Source organism: Typopeltis vanoorti, chromosome 9, assembly GCF_054136105.1.
Source record: "Typopeltis vanoorti isolate ZY-2024b chromosome 9, IOZ_Tvanoo_1.0, whole genome shotgun sequence".
Lineage (NCBI taxonomy): Eukaryota > Metazoa > Arthropoda > Arachnida > Uropygi > Thelyphonidae > Typopeltis > Typopeltis vanoorti.
The window spans coordinates 53,531,118-53,555,231 of NC_143557.1; positions in this window are offsets into that span (position 1 = coordinate 53,531,118).

Here is a 24,114-nt window from a genome sequence, read left to right on the forward strand (position 1 = left end):
AATTGCAACCAACCTCCTGTGTTCTCAGTATATGGCCTGGTTGGACGAGTTGTTAAGATTACCCGCTTTCCAACCAATAGGCTGCAGGTTCCCGCAGCAAATATGGATGTTAGCGATGGTCTTTAGTGGAGATTTCATAGACCAGTGTGAGACCGCTTATCGGACGCCTGAAGTGACTTGAAAAAAAGTTACATGTTTGGTCTCTAGAGCAGGGTTTTAGGACTATGTAAAAAAATAAATAAAAATAAAAAAAATTAAAAATTAAACTAGAAATCAAAAACAAAAATGCATGCTTAGCTCACCCAGTTTACAAATATGCTGTAAGTCTGCAAATTAACTTTTATGGGTGGGAGCCACATAAAAAAAAAAAAAAAAAAAATCCGGGATGATGATAATACTGATTCAAAGAATAAGCTAGCTGGAATAAAAATGAGTATATATTTCTGTGAATTTTTTATTTATTACTGACTTAAGAACTCATAATTTAAGGAATGAGTTACAACAAACTGTAAATACGCTCGAAGCATTTCTGAACCTGTGGTTCATAATGTATAAATACTGAAAATTTTGAATGCCCTGTGTCAGTAAGTAAAATGCTAAGTGAAATTAAAATCACAGGTCTCAAAATTGTTATTTCGAATGTGCATTCACCCAGACGAGAAACGAAATCAATTTAATGAATATCTTGAATAAAATGCGGAAATTAACATGAAGTAAAACAGAAATAAAGTACTGGCAGATGAAACTGTTGATAGTTATATTTAACTATAAACAGTTTAATATTTGTATATAATTTAAAAATTTGTATATAAATAATATACAAATAATATACATCATTTGTATATTATTATTATTATTTTATTATTCGTGACACCTCCAAGGAGTCCGAAGACTCATCGCGGGAGGACACCTACTATACAACTGTCTCCACCACTACACCGAACCTCTACTGCCAATCATCAACGCCATCTACCGCCCACCACCACCACTAGTATTTTTTGTCTGTAAATTGCGTGTGTTCTGAAAGGCCGATTTGTCTGTATGCGGGATGAAAAACCCTGCTACATCCGTATGAGATCGGCTAACCCATATTTATAACAATATTTATATTTATAACAATTTCTTCAAGTTAGCGATTTACAATACGTGTGTGTGTGTGTGTGTGTGCAGAGGTGCACCTCGGGTCACACGACAAGTGAGGTTCCAAGACCACAAACGTATAGCCAATCACCGTTTTAACACTTATAGATAAGGCAATGTAATGGCTAAAGAACGTTTTTAATAAGTCATGTATGTGCGTAAATAAAGTATTTACATACATTAGATACGCAAAAGAAAAACTTATTCTGGATCAGAGATAGATGTTGAAAGTTTTTTTTTTTTTCCCCATTTGGTTATACACTATAAAGAGATGCAAATAAATTATATTCTTGGTTTAATCCTTTATCCAAGTGTAAGCAAACGAAGTTTGCGCGTGAAGTATCTTAACCACTGGGCTACCTGCATATAGAGATTAATAACTTCATATCATTTGCCTTAATATCCAATAATGCAAAACACACCTCCTTTTCAGACATATTGGAAGGGCCACACCCAAAGTTATTTTTTTCATTTAGTTATACTATAAATTAAAGATGCCAAGAAATTATATTATTGGTTTAATTCAAGTGTAAGCAAAGAAAATTTTGGTGTGAAGTCACTTCACGATGGGACACTTGTATATAGAAGCTAATGACTTCACATCACTTGCCTTAGTATCCCATAATACAAAGCACATATCCTTACGGACATGTATAATACTATACATGGGAAGAGCCATGATCGGTTTCTTCTTATTTAAAATCTCTTCAGTGGGAGCCAGATCCGAATGAGATACCAAGGTAATGCAAAAGTAATATATTTCCCATTATACAAATAGTGAAAAGGTGTATCACCTGGGCGATACACTTTCCCATAATGCACAGCATTATACAAGTGCACAGCATTATATATATCCGAAAGGAGGGGTGCTTTGCATTATGGGATACTGAGGTAATTGATTCGTCATTAGCCTCTATATACAATAAGCGCAGTCGTGAAAATACTTTAGGCGCAAACTTTGTTTGCTTACACTTGGATAAAGGATTAAAGCAAGAATATAATTTCTTCGCATCTTTAACTTATTCTGAATAGCTTGGATTAAGGACCAAGTTTAGTCACCAATCTACGCCATTACATTTTTTCTTCCCATTTCCGCAATAAGATTATCATGTTTACGATAACTGTAGTATTAACTACAGTTATATAGTTGTACGCCACCGTACAACTATATTGGAAGAACGGAACATTGCGCTCTTTGATCGGAAAAAACCTGGGTTCGATTCTCGTCGTGACGAGGGGAATCCTTATATGGGCTTTTTCAGTTGTAGGTGAGTTAGCCGATCTCGTACGGTGGTAGCAGGGTTTTTACTCCCGGAAAGTCGGGTTTTCATCCCGCGTACAGACAAATCGGCCTTCAGAACACACGCAATTTAAACAAAAAATACTATGGTTGGTGGTGATGATGGGCGATAGATGGCGTTGATGGTAGTAGTGTCATGGTTGGAAAATTAAGTAGTAGTGGAGAGGATGAGATGTATCTAGCGAAGTAGAGTAGTGTGCCCTCCCACGATGAGTCCTTGGACTCCCTAGAGGTGTCACGTAGTAATAATAATAATAATAACTAGTGTTAGCACTTGACTAGGAACTTTGTTTTGTTTTGTTTTTAACAGTAGTAGTGAGAGGTAAGTTTAGCCTGCAGCCAATCTCAGTGTTCAATACATCTTCTGGTTCCCATCTGCCGTACGGCCGCGGGTGGGTAGCTATATGCTACCATTCTAGGAAGAGATGATTATGAGCAAGGTGGTTTCCCGTTGCCTTCCTTGCCGCAAGTATTTATGACTGTAACCTGTATGTTCACGGGGCCGGTTTGCCTGCTTGCGGGATGAAAAACCCCAGATAAACTGGCGGAAAAAACCCTGCTGCCCACGCCCAAGACCAGCTAACTTGGCTATGGCTGAGGAAGATCCTTAAGCTCCTCACGTCGTGGACGGGAATCGAACCTAGGACACTCCTTCCCCAGACATATGGTTGCGAAGCGCAAAGCCACTAGGCTAACCGCGCGGACTTCAATACATCATTATCACTATATTTACTCATTTTAATCTTAGCATGGAATGTAATAGACTTACACGTCTTTTTGTTGTTGTTCCCCACTAGAGCAACAGAACCCTTACTTTGATTTTTTCCCCTGTAATTATTAACGATAAAATTAAATAAGTTATAAACAACTCAATTCACAGCGAAACACCAAAACCACAGATGTAGCAAGCAAAGACGTTGTAAGTAAAGAGTTCACAAAAGCAATTATCGGTCGATACACGTCATGGGGCTAAAACCGTCGTATGAGCGAATTATTCGTCGCATGAGGTCATTAATACGAATTGCTCATAATTGAAAAGCATTGTATGAGCAGATCGTCATTAATGAAGGGTATTAGTGGGTTTTTTTTGTTTGTTTGTTTTTACCTGTTGCGCATTAGCACTAAAAATGGACTAGGGTTAGATAATCTTGAAGCACTGCTCTAAAGACCAAATATTAACTGCATTAAAAATTGAAGCTACTGCCGGCAAAGGTTGGTCGATTGGTAGAGCCTCTGCTACTAATGGCTCAGTTAAGTAAGTTTGAGCGCGGTTAGTAGTTGGAAGGGGACCAATCGTTCAATGCTGTTGGCACACTCTCCCTTGATGAGTCTTTGGACTCCCTGGAGGTGTCCAAATAATAATACTTCGGGTCTCCAATAAACAGGGTGATGGTCTCAGTCACTGGTAGATGAAAATCACCTACCAGCTTTAAATACATTCACAAACTTCCAAGTTAGTTATATTCCAAATGAATAACTAGTGAGACTATAGGACAGCACGTGCAGATAATTCAGCTTAGTAGTAGGGGGGTCACTAGTGACAAGATCAAGATAAGATAAGGAATCGTGACGTGATTGGTTGATGACGTCATTGTGTGCATGGCTTCATGGGTGTGGAATGTTTGGAATTTCCCTGTGGGCAACTGTGTCACTGGCTTCAGCTCTTGTGTTTTGGTTCGCGTATGGGGTTATGGGTGATGATAGAGATAAGGATTCGTGTTGTGATTGGTGGTGCACTAGTGACAAGATGAAGATCAAGATAAGATAAGGAATCGTGTCGTGGGTGTGTGTTGTTTTCAGAAGTAGATAAGTGACGTCATTTGTTATTTGTAAATAAATGTCGTCATTTGTTATTTGTAAATAAGTGACGTTGTTGTTTTGAATGGAAAAGGGAGATATATTAGAGATAAGGATTCGTGTTGTGATTGGGGGTGCACTAGTGACAAGATGAAGATCAAGATAAGATAAGGAATTGTGACGTGAATGTTTGTTGTTATGAGATGTAGATAAGTGACGTTATTTGTTAGTTGTAAATAAGTGACGTTATTGTTTTGAATGGAAAGGGAGATATATTAGTGTATAAGTAATGGTGTTGTCATTGGTGGACACTTCTGACAAGATCAAGATAAGATAAGGAATCGTGACGTGAAAGTTTGTTGTTATTGATTTTGGAATTTCGCTGGGGCCCTTGTCTGTCAGAAATATCACGTGATGTTATTGGTTCGTTTTTTGCCTTGTGGGTGATATTTAGAGATAAGAATCGTGACGTTATGTGTTTGGAAATTCACAGTTTCGAGGTTTTCTGAATAATTTAATTATATGCTATGTCACTCAAACATACAGTTTTTTTTTTTTTTTCTATAGATGTTTGTACTAATTTTCCAATACATTTTGAGGTATTTCTTTCCTGTTAAACGGTGTGATTCTTAGAGTAAGTCGCGATGGCGGCAGTGTAATAATCTATTCGAGTTTTTCTGAATAATTAATTATATACTTAAAATACCTGTCCTTAAACACACACACATACACATTAGACATGAAATCGCTAATGTATCCATGTTGATACTCTAATATATACCCTATGATTATTCTTATGGGAAAAAAAAATACTATTCAGTATTAGAATTACGCTTACCAAACAACATGCGATCAGTTATGTTTAAGTTAAAAAAGTACTTACAGCTTTCCAGATGACTCTTCTAAATACGAATATTCCAAAATAGTTCAATTTTATATCCACAACACAAACACAAAAACCACAAAGAATGAAATTTCTGTAAATACTGTAACCTGAACTAGTTACTTCGTCCTTTTGGATTACAGACCGTAGCTGCTGTGGTTTCGTTATTTGCAATATCCTCCAGCGAGCGGTTTTCTTCAAAGGGGATGACATGAGTCACATCCGTAAATTGGGTAGCATTTCCTCAAGTTTGGATATTTCTCAAATAATTACATATGACTAAGGACTTAGTATCAAGATGTTTGAATAACACATATCCTAAAATTATTCATTCTTCGTTACCGTCGGGATTCATTGGTGTTGTTAATTAATGCTTACATTTAATTTTAATTTAGAGTAGTATCCGATTGGTTGTCTGTATTAATTCTTTCCCACTTGGGAAAGTCTATGCGCCGTTTTTGTTTAGGGTAAGTGTTATTTCCGGTTTCGAATTCCGATTGCTGTTAGAGTATGGAATTCAGACAAGTGAAATTTTTATTTATTTTTTTTTTTCAAATTGATTGGTTATTTTCTGTATTTTACTTTTACAGGTCATATTCTAACAGAATAACTGAGCAGAATTAATAAATATATAAAGTATATGAGACTTAGTTGAATATTTAATTTAGATTACTATCCGATTGGTTCATTCTCTGTTTAATTCCTTCCCACAGTTGCTCATGCTATGTTTCCTAAGCTTGGTGGGAAAGTCTATGCGCCTTTTTGTTTAGGGTAAGTGTAATTTCCTGTTTTGAATTCCGAGTGCTGTTAAGGTATGAAATTCTGACAAGTGAAATTATTTATTTTTTTTTTTTTTTCAAATTGAATGGCTATTTTCTGTATTTTACTTTTAAAAATCAGTTTAATTACATATTCTAACAGAATAACTGAGCAAAATTAACGAATAAATAAAATGTGAATTTATTTTCCAACACTGTAGATTTCTCACTAAGTCGTATCTTAAAGATATCTCTCTCTTATCCGGTCGCCAACTTGTTGTACCTAGGTGAAAAATAGTGTGTTTGTGTAGTAACGTGTTGGTTTTTAATATCTAATGGCTCCGTAAAATAACCAAATTCTAGCAGTATTGTAATTTCAGGTGAAATCTTCTGCACTAAAATTCTGGCTATTAAAATAATACTCGATTTTTTTTTTTTTTTTTTGCTTCCAAGAGTTGACAGTTTCTTGATATATTTGAGGGCTTGCAGGAACAAATAAGACTTTTAACTCACTGAGTCAAAAAAAAAAAAAATAAATAAATAAAATAACAAAAATCTAGTTAGTTTGTGGCATTAAATTTTACAAGGAGAAAAAAAAAAAAAATGTTGTGGTCTTACTTAAATTTGTATTTTGACTGTTGTCCTCTCAGCCCGACTCTTTTCTTTTCTTTTTTTTTTTCACAGTTGGGATATTTATATATTTTAACACAATTATTATATTAGATATTCTTTCCAACACAAATAAATAATTATGTATTCTTATTTCAAATGAATATTAGCTCAGAAAGAAAGAAAGAAAATTGTAAAGAAAAAAAAAAATGTTTACCTTCAAATAACTATTTTGGAATCACAGCAAACAAGAAATTCATCACCTTTTCAAAGTTTTTAAATTCTTACCCATATTGTTTTCATCATTTGGTATCATTTATATGAAGAACGGTTCTGGCTATAAAGTTTGTTAATGTTATTGATTTTTCTCTTCCAATGGCTGTAATTTTTTTTTTTTTTTGATACATTCATGCTGATTCCTTGTTATCTGCACGCTACGATACCTTTCTATTTCTATAACAAACGTTTTTGAGTTTAAGTAACGTGATTGGCTAAAATATCAGCTGTTTGTCTCTGTAAAATAATCAAATTCTAACAGTCGTATTGTTAGAATTTGGCACGACTGTTTTTCTAGTCTGGTGAAGGTATCTACTTCAGATGTAGTAACAAATTGTCACATATCACTTCATTTTTACTTTATTCACAAAACTACAAATCCGTTATTTGGTATGGTCTCTGTTTTTAATTCCCCCATTACTAGAATGTACGGGTGGTAAAGTTTTGAAATAAGTTTCGACTCGCAAGAAAAATAAAATATTTACATTCAAATAACTATTTATGATCACACCAAGCAAGAAATTCATCAGCTTTTCAAAGTTTGGAAATTCATACCCATTTTGTTTTCATCATTTGGTATCATTTAAATGAAGAACGGGTATGGGTATTAAGTTTGTTAATGATTTTGATTTTTCTCTTCCAAAGGCGATTATTATTTGATATATACATGTTGATTCATTTGTTATCTGCATGCTACGATATCATTTTTATTTTCTACAATAAACTTTTTTAGAGTTTAAGTAACGTGATAGACTAAAATATCAGTTGTCTCTCTGTAAATAACCAAATTCTAACAGTCGTATTGTTTGAATTTGGTACGATTGTTTTTCTAGTCTGGTGAAGGTATCAACAGATGTAGTAACAAAATTGTCACTTTTCAGTTCATTTGTACTTTATTCACCAAACTACAAATATGTGTTGTCAAGTTTTGAAAAAAAAAAAAAAGAAAAGAAAAAAGTTTCGACTGGCAGTGATATGTTTTTAAACTTTTATCATGTACAAATATCTTAAAAGAAAAGAAAAATGTACCTTCTTTTCTTTTTTACATCAAGCTTTTTTAAGAGTTTGGTAACGTGATGAGTTAAAATATCTGCACTCTGTAAAATAACCAAATTTTTATCTTACTTTGTGTTGGGAAAGGTAAAATTTGTATTTGTGTTATCTGGAGAGTATAAACCTTTTTTCTATACTGAACTTTAAGAGTTTAAGTTATGTTTTGGGTAAAATTATCTGCTTTCTCTCTGTAAAATCACCAAATTCTAACAGGTAGGATTTTCGAGTATGCGAACGAAATGTTTACAGATAACTCAAAAAAAAAAAAAAAAAAAAACTGTATGTTTGAGTGACATAGCATATAATTAAATTATTCAGAAAACCTCGAAACTGTGAATTTCCAAACACATAACGTCACGATTCTTATCTCTAAATATCACCCACAAGGCAAAAAACGAACCAATAACATCACGTGATATTTCTGACAGACAAGAGCCCCAGCGAAATTCCAAAATCAATAACAACAAACTTTCACGTCACGATTCCTTATCTTATCTTGATCTTGTCAGAAGTGTCCACCAATGACAACACCATTACTTATACACTAATATATCTCCCTTTCCATTCAAAACAATAACGTCACTTATTTACAACTAACAAATGACGTCACTTATCTACATCTCATAACAACAAACATTCACGTCACAATTCCTTATCTTATCTTGATCTTCATCTTGTCACTAGTGCACCCCCAATCACAACACGAATCCTTATCTCTAATATATCTCCCTTTTCCATTCAAAACAACAACGTCACTTATTTACAAATAACAAATGACGACATTTATTTACAAATAACAAATGACGTCACTTATCTACTTCTGAAAACAACACACACACACCCACGACACGATTCCTTATCTTATCTTGATCTTCATCTTGTCACTAGTGCACCATCAATCACAACACGAATCCTTATCTCTATCATCACTCATAACCCCATACGCGAACCAAAACACAAGAGCTGAAGCCAGTGACACAGTTGCCCACAGGGAAATTCCAAACATTCCACACCCATGAAGCCATGCACACAATGATGTCATCGACCAATCACGTCACGATTCCTTATCTTATCTTGATCTTGTCACTAGTGACCCCCCTACTACTCAGCTTACAATCTTATGAGTTCTCAATAGCAGGTTGGTTGCTTGTTATACAGTAAAGGGCCACTGGTCCCAATGTGTAGTTCGCAGGTCGCTCTCCCTTTCCGGGTTCACTTGTCAGGCACTGTCCTATTCGAAATTTACAAGGTGTGGAAATTTTTTAGCTCCTAGGATCAGGTTCTCAATTTTTTTCAACATCAAAACTAGTTCATACCTTAAAAAACAACGTTCCCATGTTTTAGACCATCCTTAAAGTGGGTTTCAACCAACTCTTATACATCTCGACTGAATTTCACTATATTTTGAAACCAACAAATTGTTATAAACACACACTACATATTCTGTGTGCATAATCAGTATATTTACACTGTACATTCTGATATACCATTTTTAAATTATCAGACTATACAGGGAAATTCAGTCAATGAAGAAACCAGAATTATCAGGGAAGGAAAATACACCCATCAGCATATAAGCCAACTAACTCACCTTCGGGTGATAAAAAGAAAGAGCATTTTATTTTAGAAAAATATACCTCATTACAATAAATAGTAATATCCAGAACCGCATCAAAAATAATGAATCAATGGAGAAATTGGTTAAGTAATATTTTCAAGGAACACGGGTACTTTACGGAAAATACTACATTTGAAAGTTCAATCAAGTATTTAAAATTCTTGACATACCGGGTTAATTAGTGGGTCCAGTGAAATAAGAGAATCACATTAATTGCAGAGTAGGGAGGTTCTAATTCCTCAGGTTCATGTTTCTAAGTGATAGGAAATTAAGTGGAATGAAAGTCAAGGGTTCAGAACAATTAATTGCGATAACAACGATCTGAAGTTGAGTCAACTGCATAAGACAAACATGGCAAAAGTAAAGTGAGATATTCAATCTCATTAGATAAGGAATCTGTATTGTATTTTCTCAATTTTGTTTGCATGTGCATATGTTGTGAATACAAGATGAACACGCACTAGTGAAAAGAAGGTTAAAAGTATGTGTATGACTTATTATGTAGTTCAATATATTTGATATCTGCCAATTAGTGCATAGATGAAGTTTCTGTGACTATTCAGAGAGAAACAGCAGAATACATTTCGTACAGAATTTTTTTTTTTTTTTTTTTTTTTTACAAGGGACTTCTTGGGTGTTCAAACCTGCATAAGAAGCTAAACACAAACGCACACACACAGAAATACACTGCGTGAAAAGAAGTCAACGAACACCCCATGGACATGGTGCATCGTGCCATATAACGTATTTGTTGCCGGTGTCAATTGGAGGAATCTACCCTATATATATATAAAATGATAAGCCTTTTTATGTCACATTTTTTGAAACAATTTGAAATTCAGGGGCTACCCTGAGTGTCGAGCCTTCAAAATTCGAGTCATCAGAATTCAAGGGGAACCGGCCTACCAGTCCGGAACACGGGGAGGTTGGGCGCCGTAGGCGCCAGCGGGACGTACCCCCCCCCCCCAGTATTATATAAATTAACAGACTATAGAAAACATCAAGCTGAATTAGAAGAAAAACTGAAGTTAGTTCCTGGGTCTGAGTTGCGGAAAGAATAGGTGGTTAAGAAAAAGGAAGAAATAAAAAAGAGACAAAATATATTTGTGAAACGAAGTTGTGAAAGTGTGGCAATGCTGGAGGCGTCTTATGAAATTGCCTTTGTGTTGGCTAAAAAACACAAGCCTTTCTCTGATGGAGAGAAAGTTGTTAAGCCCTGTCTCGAAAAATTTGCAAAATGTCTTGGTGATAAGAATGTTGAAAGAAAAGTAAACCAAATTGCTCTGTCCAAGCAAACAATTACAAAACGCAATGAAGAACTTTCCCATGATGTTGCTGAGCAATTAAAAGACCATGTTCATGCTTGTGCTTTCTTTTCTTTAGCCTTGGACGAATCCGCTGAAATATGTGATGTAGCTCAATTAAGCATTTTTATAAGAGGAATTGATGGTCATTTTAACATCTTTGAAGAACTTATCGGTCTTGAGTCACTTCATGGAAAAACCAGAGAGTCAGACATATTTGACAAAGTAAAGTCATGTCTAGAGAATCAACAACTAGATTCTAGTAAGCTCATCAGTGTTTGCACTGATGGAGCACCGTCAATGATAGGTAGAGTTTCTGGGACTGTAACTTTACTTGAAAGGTTTTTGGGTCGTTTTCTACTAAAGTATCACTGTATTATACATGAAGAATCTCTGTGTGGAAAAACTCTAAATTTGAGGCATGTTATGATACCAGTTGTAAAGTGTGTGAATAAAATTAGAGCAAGAGGGTTAAACAGAAGAGAATTCAGAGAATATTGTGAACTGCTAGATATGGAATATGGTGATCTCATCCTTTATTGTGAGGCGCGCTGGCTTTCTAAAGGACAAGTTCTCAGTAGATTTTGGAAGCTGAAAGAAAGTGTTCGTACTTTTCTGGAAGAGAAGGATGAGCTGCATGAGGAAAAAGCCCTGTTGTGTGATGAGAAATGGCTATTTGATTTAGCATTTTTAGTTGATGTTACTAGCCACCTCAATTATCTAAATTTGAAACTGCAGGGCAAGAACAAATTGCTTCCTAGCTTAGTAAATGACATCAGTGCATTCAAAATGAAATTAAAACTGTTCATCTCCCAGTTAGAAAATGGGGATTTAAGTCAATTTCCACATTTAAAAGAACATAGTGAATCTGTTGAAAATAATGGCAACTTTACAGAATATACTGAGAAACTCAGATTATTACAAGAGTCCTTTAACATTCGTTTTAGCGACTTTGCCGAAGGAGACTGCATACTTGCATTTATAAATCCCTTTTCACTTACTGAACAAAAAATCTTGACGATGCCTAGTAACATACAAATGGAACTTATTGATCTCAGAACCAATTCTTTATTGAAAATGAAATTTAATGAACTTCCATCACTCCCAGATGCTTCTGATATAATTAATTTCTGGCGATCGTTGCCTTGTGAACATTTTCCAGAACTGAGAAAATTTGCTCAGAGTTATATCTGTCATTTTGGAACTACATACAGATGCGAACAAGCATTTTCATAAATGAAAATGATTAAGGACAAACTACGGTCGCGACTAACTGATTCAAATTTGAAAAACTATTTGATGCTTTCTGTAACTGATTTAACTCCAAACATTACAAGCTTAGCAAAAGCAAAGCAATTTCAAAAGTCAATAAAATAATTAATGTTTATCTTGTCTTTATATGAAATCCTTTTATTTAAAACTGCTAAAAGTGTCTATATTACCATATATATATATATATATATATATATATAATAAATCATTTTATGCATAACTGTTAAATATATCCATATTACCATATTTTAAAAGCGCTGAAAAGTGATATAAGTTTGTATGGCGCATCTTAACTCTTAACTAAAAATGAAAAAATCGACGCATTAACTATAAAAGGTTGGCCACCCCTTCCCTAGCCGAACCTAATAGGAGACATGAACGCTAGCCCGAGCGTCCATATATTCGCCTCCTATTGGTCCATTTTGATAAGATTTCACTGGCCTGACGACAGCTGTTTCAAACTCACTGATTTTCGTCAGAGACCATGCAGAAACCTTAGAGAGCAAAAACTCTCAGTACTCAAGAACGCGAAGCGTCAGAGAGGTGTATTTTCCGTAAGCGAACTCTCGGTCGGTGCGTCAAGTATTTACTAAAATAAAGAGCCAAAAGGCTTCATTGTATTCCCGTTAGCTCTCTGGTCAAATTTCGCACGAAACTTTTATAGTTTCTGTATTCGGCTTTGAAATAATATTGGATTTAATATCCACTTAATTTATATAATTTTGCACCGCTGAAGCCTTTTGGCTCTTTATTTAAGTAAATACTTTACGCACCGACCGGGAGTTCGCTTACGGAAAATACACCTCTCCGACGTTTCGAGTTATTGCTCTCTTGGTTTCTTCCTGGTCACTGACGAAAAACCAATGAGTTTGAAACAGCTGTCAAGCCAGTGAAACCTTATCAAAATGGACCAATAAGAGGCGAATATATGGACGCTCGGGCAAGCGTTCATGTATTAGGTTCGGCTAGGGCAACTTGAAGTATGGCAACGAGTGTATTCCCGTTAGCTCTCTGGTCAAATTTCACATGCAACTTTTATAGTTTCTGTATTCTGCTTTGAAATAATGTTGGAATTAATATCCAATTAATTTATATAATTTTGCATCGCCGAAGTGAATCCTTTTGGCTTTTTATTTTTGGAGGAATATGATGTTCCCAAATCAGCGCACTGTGTCCGAGTGAAATGGGTGCAAGAAGGGAACTGATGGAGTTCGAAAGAGGCGTTGTGATAGGATGTTATGTTGCAGGTCTATCTGTTCAGCAAACTGTTGACATCCCAGGTCACCAATCAGTGACACCATTTAGATGGAAGCGTAGGGAGTCAACTGCAAGTGCTACCAGCAGTGGAAGACCCGAGCGGGAACGTAGAGGTGCTACTAAGGAAAATATGTAAAAACCGCCATTCGTCAGCTGACACGGAATAACAAAAACATTTAAAACCGAGGCTCACATGAGCTACCATGGCAGGACTGCAATATGCAAACCCACATTACCCGAACCAACATGCAGCATCATCTTCAGTGGTGCAAAGAGCATGTACAGTGGGATGTGAAAGCTGTGTTATGGAGCAACGAATCAGGCTACACCCTCTACTGAGCAGATGAGTGTGACGAATGCTCGGTGAACTCTCTTACTAAAGTACATAACCCTAATTATGAAATTCAGAAGTGACTGTGTGATGGTATAGTCCTATTTTAGCTAGCTTGGCCTCGGACCTGTGTTTGTCACCATGAAAATTGAACTCCCAAAAGTATTTGAACATTCTGGACAATGCAATGCTTATTACTTTGTAGCATTTCTATGGAACTAACCATGCCTCTTTCAGCAAAATAATGTACCATGTAATAAAGCTGCTGTTGTAAATGCGTAGTTTGTGGATATGAACATCACACTTAACTGGCCTCCACAGAGTCCTGATCTCAATCCTAATGAACACCTGCGGGATGAACTGGAGCATGGGATGAGGTCAAGGGAGGCAATCCCCACAACAGTCCAGGACCTCGCATGCCTACAGGCAGGGCCATACTTATACACACGAGCAGAGGATCTAGCTTCAGCTAGATTCTCTCCTAGGATACAGTAATAAATAGATAAAGAAAAGTGGGTGGGTGTGCAAGTTTGCATGTTAAGAAGAAAGTACTGTTTAAGTAATCTCATTTTATAAATAAGGTACATCATGACAACATTTCTAGATCTCATGAAGGCATATGGCTCATTTAGTGAATTGAATATGAGGGTAATTCCCAGTAACAAAGCATTGTTATATATCTCAATGTTTCAGAGCAGGAGAGCAAAGGACTAAATTACTGTGTTTAAAAAGGAGATATACAATATAAATAAAATACAACAACAACAACAACAACGTTACTGGCTTGCTGGGTGAAGCATAAAATGCTTTTTATTTTCCCCTTTATCTGTGTGGAGAAGCTTGATGGGGGAGGTTGTGAGACTTATGCTCGCACTTTGTGAATTGTGGAGTTAGCTCTGTTCTGCTGAAAGCAGGATTGCCTTGGGTCTTTTGTGTTTTTGATAGTCATGTTCACTATAACTGGAAGCTTGTCTGATTAGTGGATTGGGATGAGAATGTGCCTTGCTGAAGAACTTTTCCGCATGGTCATGAAGGAGAGAACGGATGTCAGGGGTTCCGGTTTCTCTGTGGATCTGCGTGTTTCTGACGAACCATGGGGCGTCTAAGATCATCCGCAGGCATTTGTTTTGTATCCTCTGTAGTTTCTGGATGTTAGATTTGGATGTGTGACTCCATGCCGGGGATGCATATGTGATTACAGGTCGAATTACCATCTTATATAATAACAGCTTGTTGCGTTTATCCAATTTGCTGTTGCGATTGATCAGGGGATAAAGTTGGGCTATGGCTCTGGATGTCTTTGTGCCTATGAGCTTGATATGGCTGTTGAAATTTAGCTTTTTGTCTAGCTGTACTCCAAGGTATTTGGCTTCTGCCTGCCATGGTATCTTTTTTCCGAGAAGTTCAATATCATCTTGGATGAAGGCTTTGCGTCTGGTGAAGAGTATAGCTGAGCTTTTGACGGGGTTTACTTGTATCCTCCAGTCGGAGAACCATTTGTGATAGTATCCTGGAGACGACTGAGGCCAGGTGTGGGCGGAGAGATCTTGTCATTATGGCTGTGTCGTCTGCATATAGGGCTGTGATGGTAGTCCTCAGGTTCTGTGGAATGTCAGCCACGTAGATTGTGAAAAGTAAAGGAGCCAAAAGAGATCCCTGAGGTACTCCTGCCAGGATTTTGCGCCTAGTTGAGATGGTGCCATTTATTTTTATCTGCATGGATCTGTCAGTGAGGTATGATTTTATTAGACGGGTAAGGTTTGTTGGTATGTTGGCCTGAATGAGTTTATAGAGTAATCCTTGATGCCATACCTTATCAAAGGCCTTAGCAATATCCAGAAAAACTGCAGCTGTGTGAAGGTTCCAGTTGTATCCTTGAGTGATATGCTCCACTATTCTGTGTATTTGTTGCACTGTGCTGTGCATACGCGGAAGCCGAATTGTTCGTTTGGGATTATTCCTAATTGGTCTGATTTTTCTTGTAGTCTTGAAAGGATAATTTTTTCAGCAATCTTTCCCAGGTTGGAGAACAGGCTTATTGGACGGTAGCTTTGCGGGAGTTGCGGATTGTTTCCTGGCTTTTTTATTGGTATGATGTCTGCTGTTTTCCATGCAGAGGGGAAGTGTTGTATCCTCAATATTGCATTGGTTATGTTAACCAGGTGCATAATAGCCTTTCTAGGAAGTAATTTGATGATTCTGTTAGTAATTCCATCTGGCCCTGGAGCTTTTTTGTTGTTTAGATGTTTTATGATGTTGGTTATTTCAACTGGAGTAGTGGGGGTGATGCTGGCTGGTTTGTCTTTGGACTGATTTAAGGTACGCTTGACCTGCTGGTGGACTTTATATATGTGGGTGATGTTTATATTATCATATGACGGGCTGCATTGTTTTTCTAGGTTTTCTGCTATTGCTTCTGCTTTTTCTTTATCCGTGTGCGCCATTCCATGAGCAGTTTGCATGGGCGGTAGGGGATTGTGTTTAGTGCGCAGAATCTTCAGAAATTTCCATATTGTGTGATCTTCTGGGTTGAGTGATGATAGTTTATTGTCCCAATCCTGGTTCCTGTGGATTTGAAGTGCTTTTCTGACTTGGTTGTTCAACTTGTTCAGAGTTTTCTTGTCCTGTGGGGCTCTTGTGTTGTGATATCTTTTCCTGGCTTTGTTTTTTGTTCTGATGAGGTCCATTATGTTTTCTGGGAGCCGACCGGATTTGTGGTTGGTTGTGGTTTTGGTGAATGTTTCTAGTGCTTTTTTAATTTGGCTTGTTAAATTGCTTATTGCTTCATCTATGTCTTCTTCTTTGTGGATGATTGGTACAGGACCAATGTATTCTGGTAGGATTTTAGCTAGCCTATCCCACGATATGAAGGTGTGCTGGTGGGCTAGTTGATCTTGCGTGCCAAGTTTGATCAGTATTGGGTTGTGGTCGGATGATAGTTCATTGAGCGTCTCTAGTTTGTATTGATAACTGATGTTTCTAAGGATAGCTATGTCAAGTACATCTGATCTGCCATGAGGGCTGTAATGAGTGTGCTCAGTGGGTCCTGCTACCACAACTGAGTTAAGTGTTGAATAGTTGTGTAGTATGCGACCACTTCTGTTGTTGGTGGTGCTGAACCATGCTGTGTGTTTGGCGTTCAAGTCACCTACTATGATGGTGGGGTCTGTGGTGCCGAGGACTGCATCCAGGTCTGTTGTCAGTAGAGGATTGCTTGGTGAGTTGTAGGCAGCAAATATCTTGAGGCTTCCAGCATTTTTTGTGTGGACTTGTATTCCTGTGGTTTCCAGGTTTGTAGTCTGTGGGTTGGATATGGCATTGTGGTGGAGGTATGGTTTGATGTAGATGGCAGTGCCTCCCCCTCTGGAGCTGAGTCTATCCGTTCGGTATATTGTGTATCCTCTCACTTTTGGGTTGTTGGCAGGTTTTAGGTGGGACTCGTTGATCAGCATTATGTCCGGATTGTGTCTTTGTGCGAATTCCTGTAGTTCTAATGTCTTGTTGGTGAGGCCATTGGCATTCCAGGCTGCAATTAGAAGCGAGTTAGGTTTTACTTTTGTTTTATTCATAGTTGAGTGCTGTGAGTATGGAATGGGTTCCTTGCAGGAATCTCTTTGTGGAGGATGGAGTTGGGTTTGTTCTGCTGAATTCCTGGAGCATAGTGGCTAGCGAAGAAGTCAGTATTGCTGTGATGTTGGAGCCTATTTGATTGCTTTGTATTGTGTCCTTTGGGCGAGCTGCTTCAGCATAGGTCTTGGTGGAAGGTTGAGCCCTTTCCTGACTTTTATGGCTTGGGTTTTGATGGTTTGATGACTGTGCAGCAGAGATGCTTTGATTGGTGGTCCAGATAGGGGGAGGTTGGACGGGTCTTGTAGTTCCGTGATTTCTGGGATGTTGGCTGCATCCTTTATAGTTTGCTGGGTGGGGACCTCCACAGTTGGCACATTTGGCTGGTGTGGTTCTTGCTTTTGTGCATGTAATGGTTTGATGCTTCTCGCCACACTTCAGGCATCTGAACTCGGCTTTACAGAGTCTTTGGGCATGGCCAAACTTTTGGCAACGATGGCATTGCCCTGCTGATGCCCTTTTCCTGAGTGGCTCTGTTGATATTTTAAGTCCACAGACTGCAGTTATGTCATAAATTTGTCTTTGAGTGTTCTGTATCTCAACCAGTACTAATGGCATTGGTTGTTTATCGGATCTGTACATCCGGCTGACTTTGATAGGCCCTGCTGGGTAAGGTCAGCCGCGATCTCCTCGGAGGTAATGCCTTCTGTGACACCTCGCAGTACAACCTTTAGATTTCTTTCGCTGCTTAGTGCGAAGGTGTGGTACTGTAGTTTGTTGTTATCCATCATTTTTGTTATTCCTCTGTAGTCTGTGACTGTTGTTGGTTGAATTTTTACACCTTCGTTGGTGTTTTTGGCCCAGGAGTATCCAATTTGATGTTCTCTTAGGTTTCTTGCAACTGTGGTCCATTTTTCCTTTTCACGGAGAATTACCGGAGGGACCTTTTCCCTTTTTTCCAGGACTGTTTGTGAGGTAGTTTCGTTTTCCACATGATCTTCCTCGATTCGGCGTCTCTTGCCCGTCTGTTCACCTGTGAAGACCGTCTGACTGGGGCTCTCGGGCAGGGAGATGGATGTGTCATTGATCTCTTCCACTTCACCGTCCATATCATCGGATTCTTCCGGTTGGGTGTACAGGTTTAGGAAACCTGGCCATTCAGTATCAAATTTTTTAAGCAGTAATTTAAACAATTTTAATGCTTGTTCTTTGTTTAGATGCTCTAGCAGATCAGTAATATTATCCATGTCTGCTTTATTTGTTGTTATATCTAGTAGGTAGTGATCGGAAAATTGCTTATGATCGCAATTAGAAATCCCGCAGGTCTTGAGACCTGCCAGCAGAAATTTTGTAGAGGATATTGCAGATGGAAAGGATTGCCAGCAATATCGAGCGATTAGCTAAATGTACAAATCAATATTTTAGAAAATGAAGAACGCTTACCTCTATATATATATCATATAATTCACCATCAAAAATACACAACACGAAACACTAACACGCGAGACGCCATCTTTTTTTATAAATAAAATTAATCAGCTAATGCCTTTTATTCCCTTATAGGGAGTAGGTGAAGCCTTTTAAGCTTATCTAGCTTTTGAAGACTGAGTGGACAGTTCAATCTCCACCAATAGCCAATCAGAGATAGCTGGCACATGTCTATCACTAATTAAGTATGGCACTGGTGAAGAGACAGGCAAACAACTGCTGGCATCTCTTGGTACTTAACCCTAACAGGATATGTTACTGTCTGAAATAATGTGGGTTCTACGATCGATTTTCTTGAGTTTACGGGACGAAAAACCCAAGTTTCCAGGAGAAAAAACTCGCTTGCCCATGCCAGGGATCGACTAACTCAGGAATTGGTTTAAGATAGGCTTAGAAAAAGTTCCTCCAGTCAACGACTAGACTTGAACCTAAGTTCTAAATTTGAGCGACCTAGCGCAGAGGATGCAAGAGCCACTTCCACTGAGTACACTGGCCTTCAAGGAGATATATTTAAATGGATGGAATTCTATTTATGAATGATGCCATGGCAGCCCTTCATTTCAACTCCTCTAGGAAGGTGGGCAAATGAGTGGAAATGCTACCTTCAATGTAGCTGAATGTAAGTTTCACATTCTGCAAGTCAAAAGTCTGAGCCTGTGCATTATACTATTTTTTTTTATGGAGCTCCCACCAATGAAAGGTTTTTTTGTAAACTTGCAATACATTCATAAATGTGGGTGTGCTAAGGATTTTTTCATTAATTTATATAAACTCTTGTCAACATGCAGAAATAGACCATTACGCAAGTCAAAATTTGCATAAGTTGGATGCCACATTCCTTCTCGCAATCTTTCATAATAGACTTTGTCATGTCAAAAACATGAAAAATACATTTAAAATGTAAAAATATACTGCAAAAATTAAACATGTAATGCAATGCAGAAATATTAAATAGTAAAAAAATGATAAACATCCTTTAAACATTGTCTTTTTAATGTTTACATTTTTAAACAGTGAACATACCAAATATATTTCACAATATGACCAAAGTGCAAACCAAACATTGCTTGTAGCAAACGACTGTGTTCTTTCAGGATATTTTCCCTTAAGGTCCTCAAAATAAACCTCCTGCCTTAGCCTGCAGGCAGTGAGGTGTCATAAGACTCAAAGGAACACATTTCTGGATCCAGTCTTCCATCTGTATCATAAGCAATTTTTCCATTTCCATTAGTGCACCCTCACATTATTATGGTTGTTTTCATGCTGGCTGTTCCTTTAACATGTTCTTTTATATGCAAGGCATTCTTTACTATGGTATTTACTGCTGATACTATACTGCAAGACCAAGTTCAAGTGCTATACCTGATAAGTTTTGTCCACCTTCATAATTCTTTATTATCCATAATTTCATCTCTAGATTGATTGCAGTACGTTTGCAAGATGGTTCATACATTCACCACCACCCACTGTGAATATTTAGAAAAAAAAAACACCAAAAAGTGAAAATAAGCAAAAAGCTATATAGGTAAATTCACAGCAAAAACACACATGAGAACTGGGACAATTGAGCATGTGGGGCTGAGCGAATTTCTTATGTAAATATGGATTTATGTATCCTGGGGTCTGTCTGTACGTATGTATATATATATATATATTTTTTTTTTTTTAAATTAAGTTATATATATATATTGGTGTTTTTATAGTCCAGAAATCCTGCTCTAGAGACAAAACATGAACATTTTTAAGCCACTTTAGGCATCCAATAAGCAGGGAGTGGTCTCACACTGGGTGATGAAATTCATCTTCCACTTAAAGACAATTGCAAATACCTATGCCCATGGCAGAATGCAAACCTGCAACCTATTGGCTGGAGAGCAGATAGGCTAACCATCTGGCAAACCAGGCCAAAATGCAGGAAGAAGAGAAGGCAAGGGATATTGAGCTGATACAAGACTGGAAGTTGCAGTTATGAGCACATTGCAAAAGTGTAGTAAGATTTTTCCAGTGGGCTGCATAATATATTTGACTAGAAATATTAGTTTTCATCCATAAAAGTTTGCACACGAAGTATTTTCATGATCCACTATTTCTATAATGAAGGCAGCTGACCTCACTGTAAGTTATTTTACTCCATAATGCAGACAAAGCATTCCTCCTAAGTCATATATTGCCCAACTCATAGTAGGTGAGTCAGTTCACAGAGCAATTCTGATCATTACAGAGGTCTAAAATAAAGTAGATCCACTGGTATTATCTGATTCCACTCTTCAGCCTATAGATGGTCTGTGCAAATCCTATTGTAGCAGAGATGTTGGTAAATGTCTTCAAGGTGACTGATTAATTTCATCAACTAGCATGACACCATAACCCTCCTCATGTTTGGTCTTGTAAGTACACTGCTTAGCAAGAAGTCAACAGACACCCCCATGGGCAAGTTGCATCATACCATGTAACAAGACACGTATTTGTAACCAGCATAAATTGGAGGAATATGATGCTCCCAAGTCAGTGCACTGTGTCCGAGTGAAATGGTTGCAAGAAGGGAACTGATGGAGTTTGAAAGTGGCATTGTGATAGGATGCCATGTTGCGGGCCTATATGTTTGGCAAATTGTTGACAAATTCTGCATTCCAAGTCAACAATCAGTGATACCACACTGAGATGGAAGGTCAGGGAGTCACCAACAAGTACTACAAACAGTAGCCCCACCACACTCACCAAAGGCCATAGGGTGCTACAAAGGATAATATGTAAAAACCACCATTTGTTGGCCGACACATCAAATGCAGAGTTATGGGCAATGACTGGAACATGAATCTGCACAAAAAATTCAGAACTGTGGCTCACAAGGTAGGACTGCAATATGCAAGCCCCACATTACCCAAACCAACATGCAGCATTGTCTTCAATAGTGCAAAGCGTGTGTACAGTGGAAAGCAAAAGCTTGGAAAGCTGTGTTATGGAGTGATGAATCATGGTACATCCACTACTGAGCAGATGGATGGGTGTGGGTGTAGCAGATGCTTGTGAACATCTCTTACTAGAGTACATAACCCTAATTATGAAATTTGGAGGTGGCTGTGTGATGGTATAGTCCTGTTTTTTTCCTAGTTTGGCCTTGGACCTCTGTTTTTGGTGCTACAAAACATTGAAATCCAATAGGTATCTGAACATTCTAGACAATGCGATACTTTCCACTTTGTGGCATTTCTATGGAATTGACCATTGTCTCTTTTAGCAAGTTAATGCACTGTGCCATAGGGTTGTTGCTGCAACTGTGTGGGTTGTAGACATGAACATCACTACACTTGACTGGCCTGCATAGATCCCTGAACTCAAACCTACTGAACATCTTTAAGATGAACTGAGCATCAGATGAAGTCAAGGGATATCTATCCCACAACGGTCCAGGACCTTATTACATGTCTACAGGAAGAATGGTCCAAAATTCCCATTGATCGCTATTGTACGCTTGTGGAAAGTATGTCCCATAGGATTGTTGCAGTCATTGCAGCAAAAGGATGCCCAACATCTTATTAACGTGGATGCCATACCTGTTTGTTCATCAGACTATGGTGTCCTTTAACTTCTTTCCAAGGAGTGTATAACTTATATCACTGCCACCTTAACGTAGGCTCATACGCATCCTAGGATATGTTCTACATTAGGGGATATTAAGGGCAAACTGTAATGTCAGTTATGACTTATTAGACAAGTAGCTAGTTGTGATCTTTTGTTTGGAAACTTTTATGCTTGATTATACTAGGGTAATATATGGAGATTAAGTACATAGCTTCTTGTAAGGTACATAGTGTGTAATGTAATAAGAACATTATATACTATGTAATGTCCTTATTACATAGTACAATACAAACACCAGAAAGTTTATATATATTATTATTATTATTATTAGACACCTCCAGGGAGTCCAAAGACTCATCGAGGGAGAGTGTGCCAACAGCATCAAACGATTGATCCCCTTCCAACTACTAACCGCGCTCAAACTTACTTAACTGAGCCATTAGTAGCAGAGGCTCTACCAATCGACCAACCTTCTAATTGTAGTGCCATATATACAGTCAGAGCTATGCACAAAGAGAGACTGCTATTGGTTTGGAATTTTATGATGCATTAATAGAAGGCCATATATCACTCACTCAGATTATCACATATACAGCCTTGGTTGTTTGAATTAATTTGATGAAATGAAGCTCCACAAAAGGATAGGTAATATCTGAGTTGTGTAATATTAAGAGAGATTGAAGGAAAGGCATCTACAGCACCCAGTAAATGGGAAGAAAGCGATAAGAATTGGACAGAAGTAGTTGAAAGGAAGTTACCAGTAGATAAGAGGAGGTGGAAGTACACTGGAGGAAACAGTGAGAACACACAAGCAGTGAATAAATTTTAAGCTAGTATAATATGTAATAGGTTATTACTACTATGATAAGTCTGGTTTCTAGGAATCTAATTTATAAAAATTAATAACTACCAATCTGAGGATCCTGAGTATAATTAACAAGACATCCAAATATTATGACTAAAATGTCAAAGCTGAATTCCCGGGTTCTGGGATCAGAACAATAAAGCATACAAAAGCAGGTAAATAAATTTACTGCTGGTGTCATTCTACTTCATTCCAGGAATATCCAAGATCTCCAATCATTCTCTGCAATTCTTTTCCTTCAATTGAAATATTAAGTGTACTATTCAACTTCAGAATAACCATAAGTATTTAAAATTTTTACACAATTACTCTTCCCAAGTTTATCAATAACTGTATCACAGTTCACATACTTGGTAAGTAGGCTATTTTGAAATAGCCTACTTACGAAAAAATCGTTTAGTTCCATTACTGTTCCATGATTAAATGAGTGGGCGCTAAACCAGAAAATAATAAGGTGGGTGTACTAATAAGAAATAAACAAAACCAGTATGCTAGGTCTGATGCTTCGTGAAATATTACGATGCTGTTTTAGCAACTATATAACGCCGTACTAACGTTTATAACTATGCAGTCAATTTTAGCATTTGCAAAGAGGTGCTATCGCTAATCACCATGCCACACTGTCAACTAAAAGCAACTCATACAAGCCGCTTACTCTGACATCGTTGACGCAGTTTGGTGTGGGCTGAAACAAGCTATTTTGGGATATTAACACATTAAGTATCAGAACAAGTTGATGACGTAATATATGAAATTATTTCGTTTTTGTTCATCATAAAACTATGACGGAAGTAACAAAAATTACTATAATAACGCTATCAAAATACTTAAAAAATTACACATGTAAAATAAAAAGAAAACTATTATACTACTCTGAAATAATTTTTTAAAAGAAAATCGCACAGAAAAGGCTGTGAACCCAATTTTATGTTAGCATTACTATATTAGGAATAAAGCGGAAAAGGGGGAATAATTTGCTTATTATTAAATGTAATACTGCTATAAAACATTATA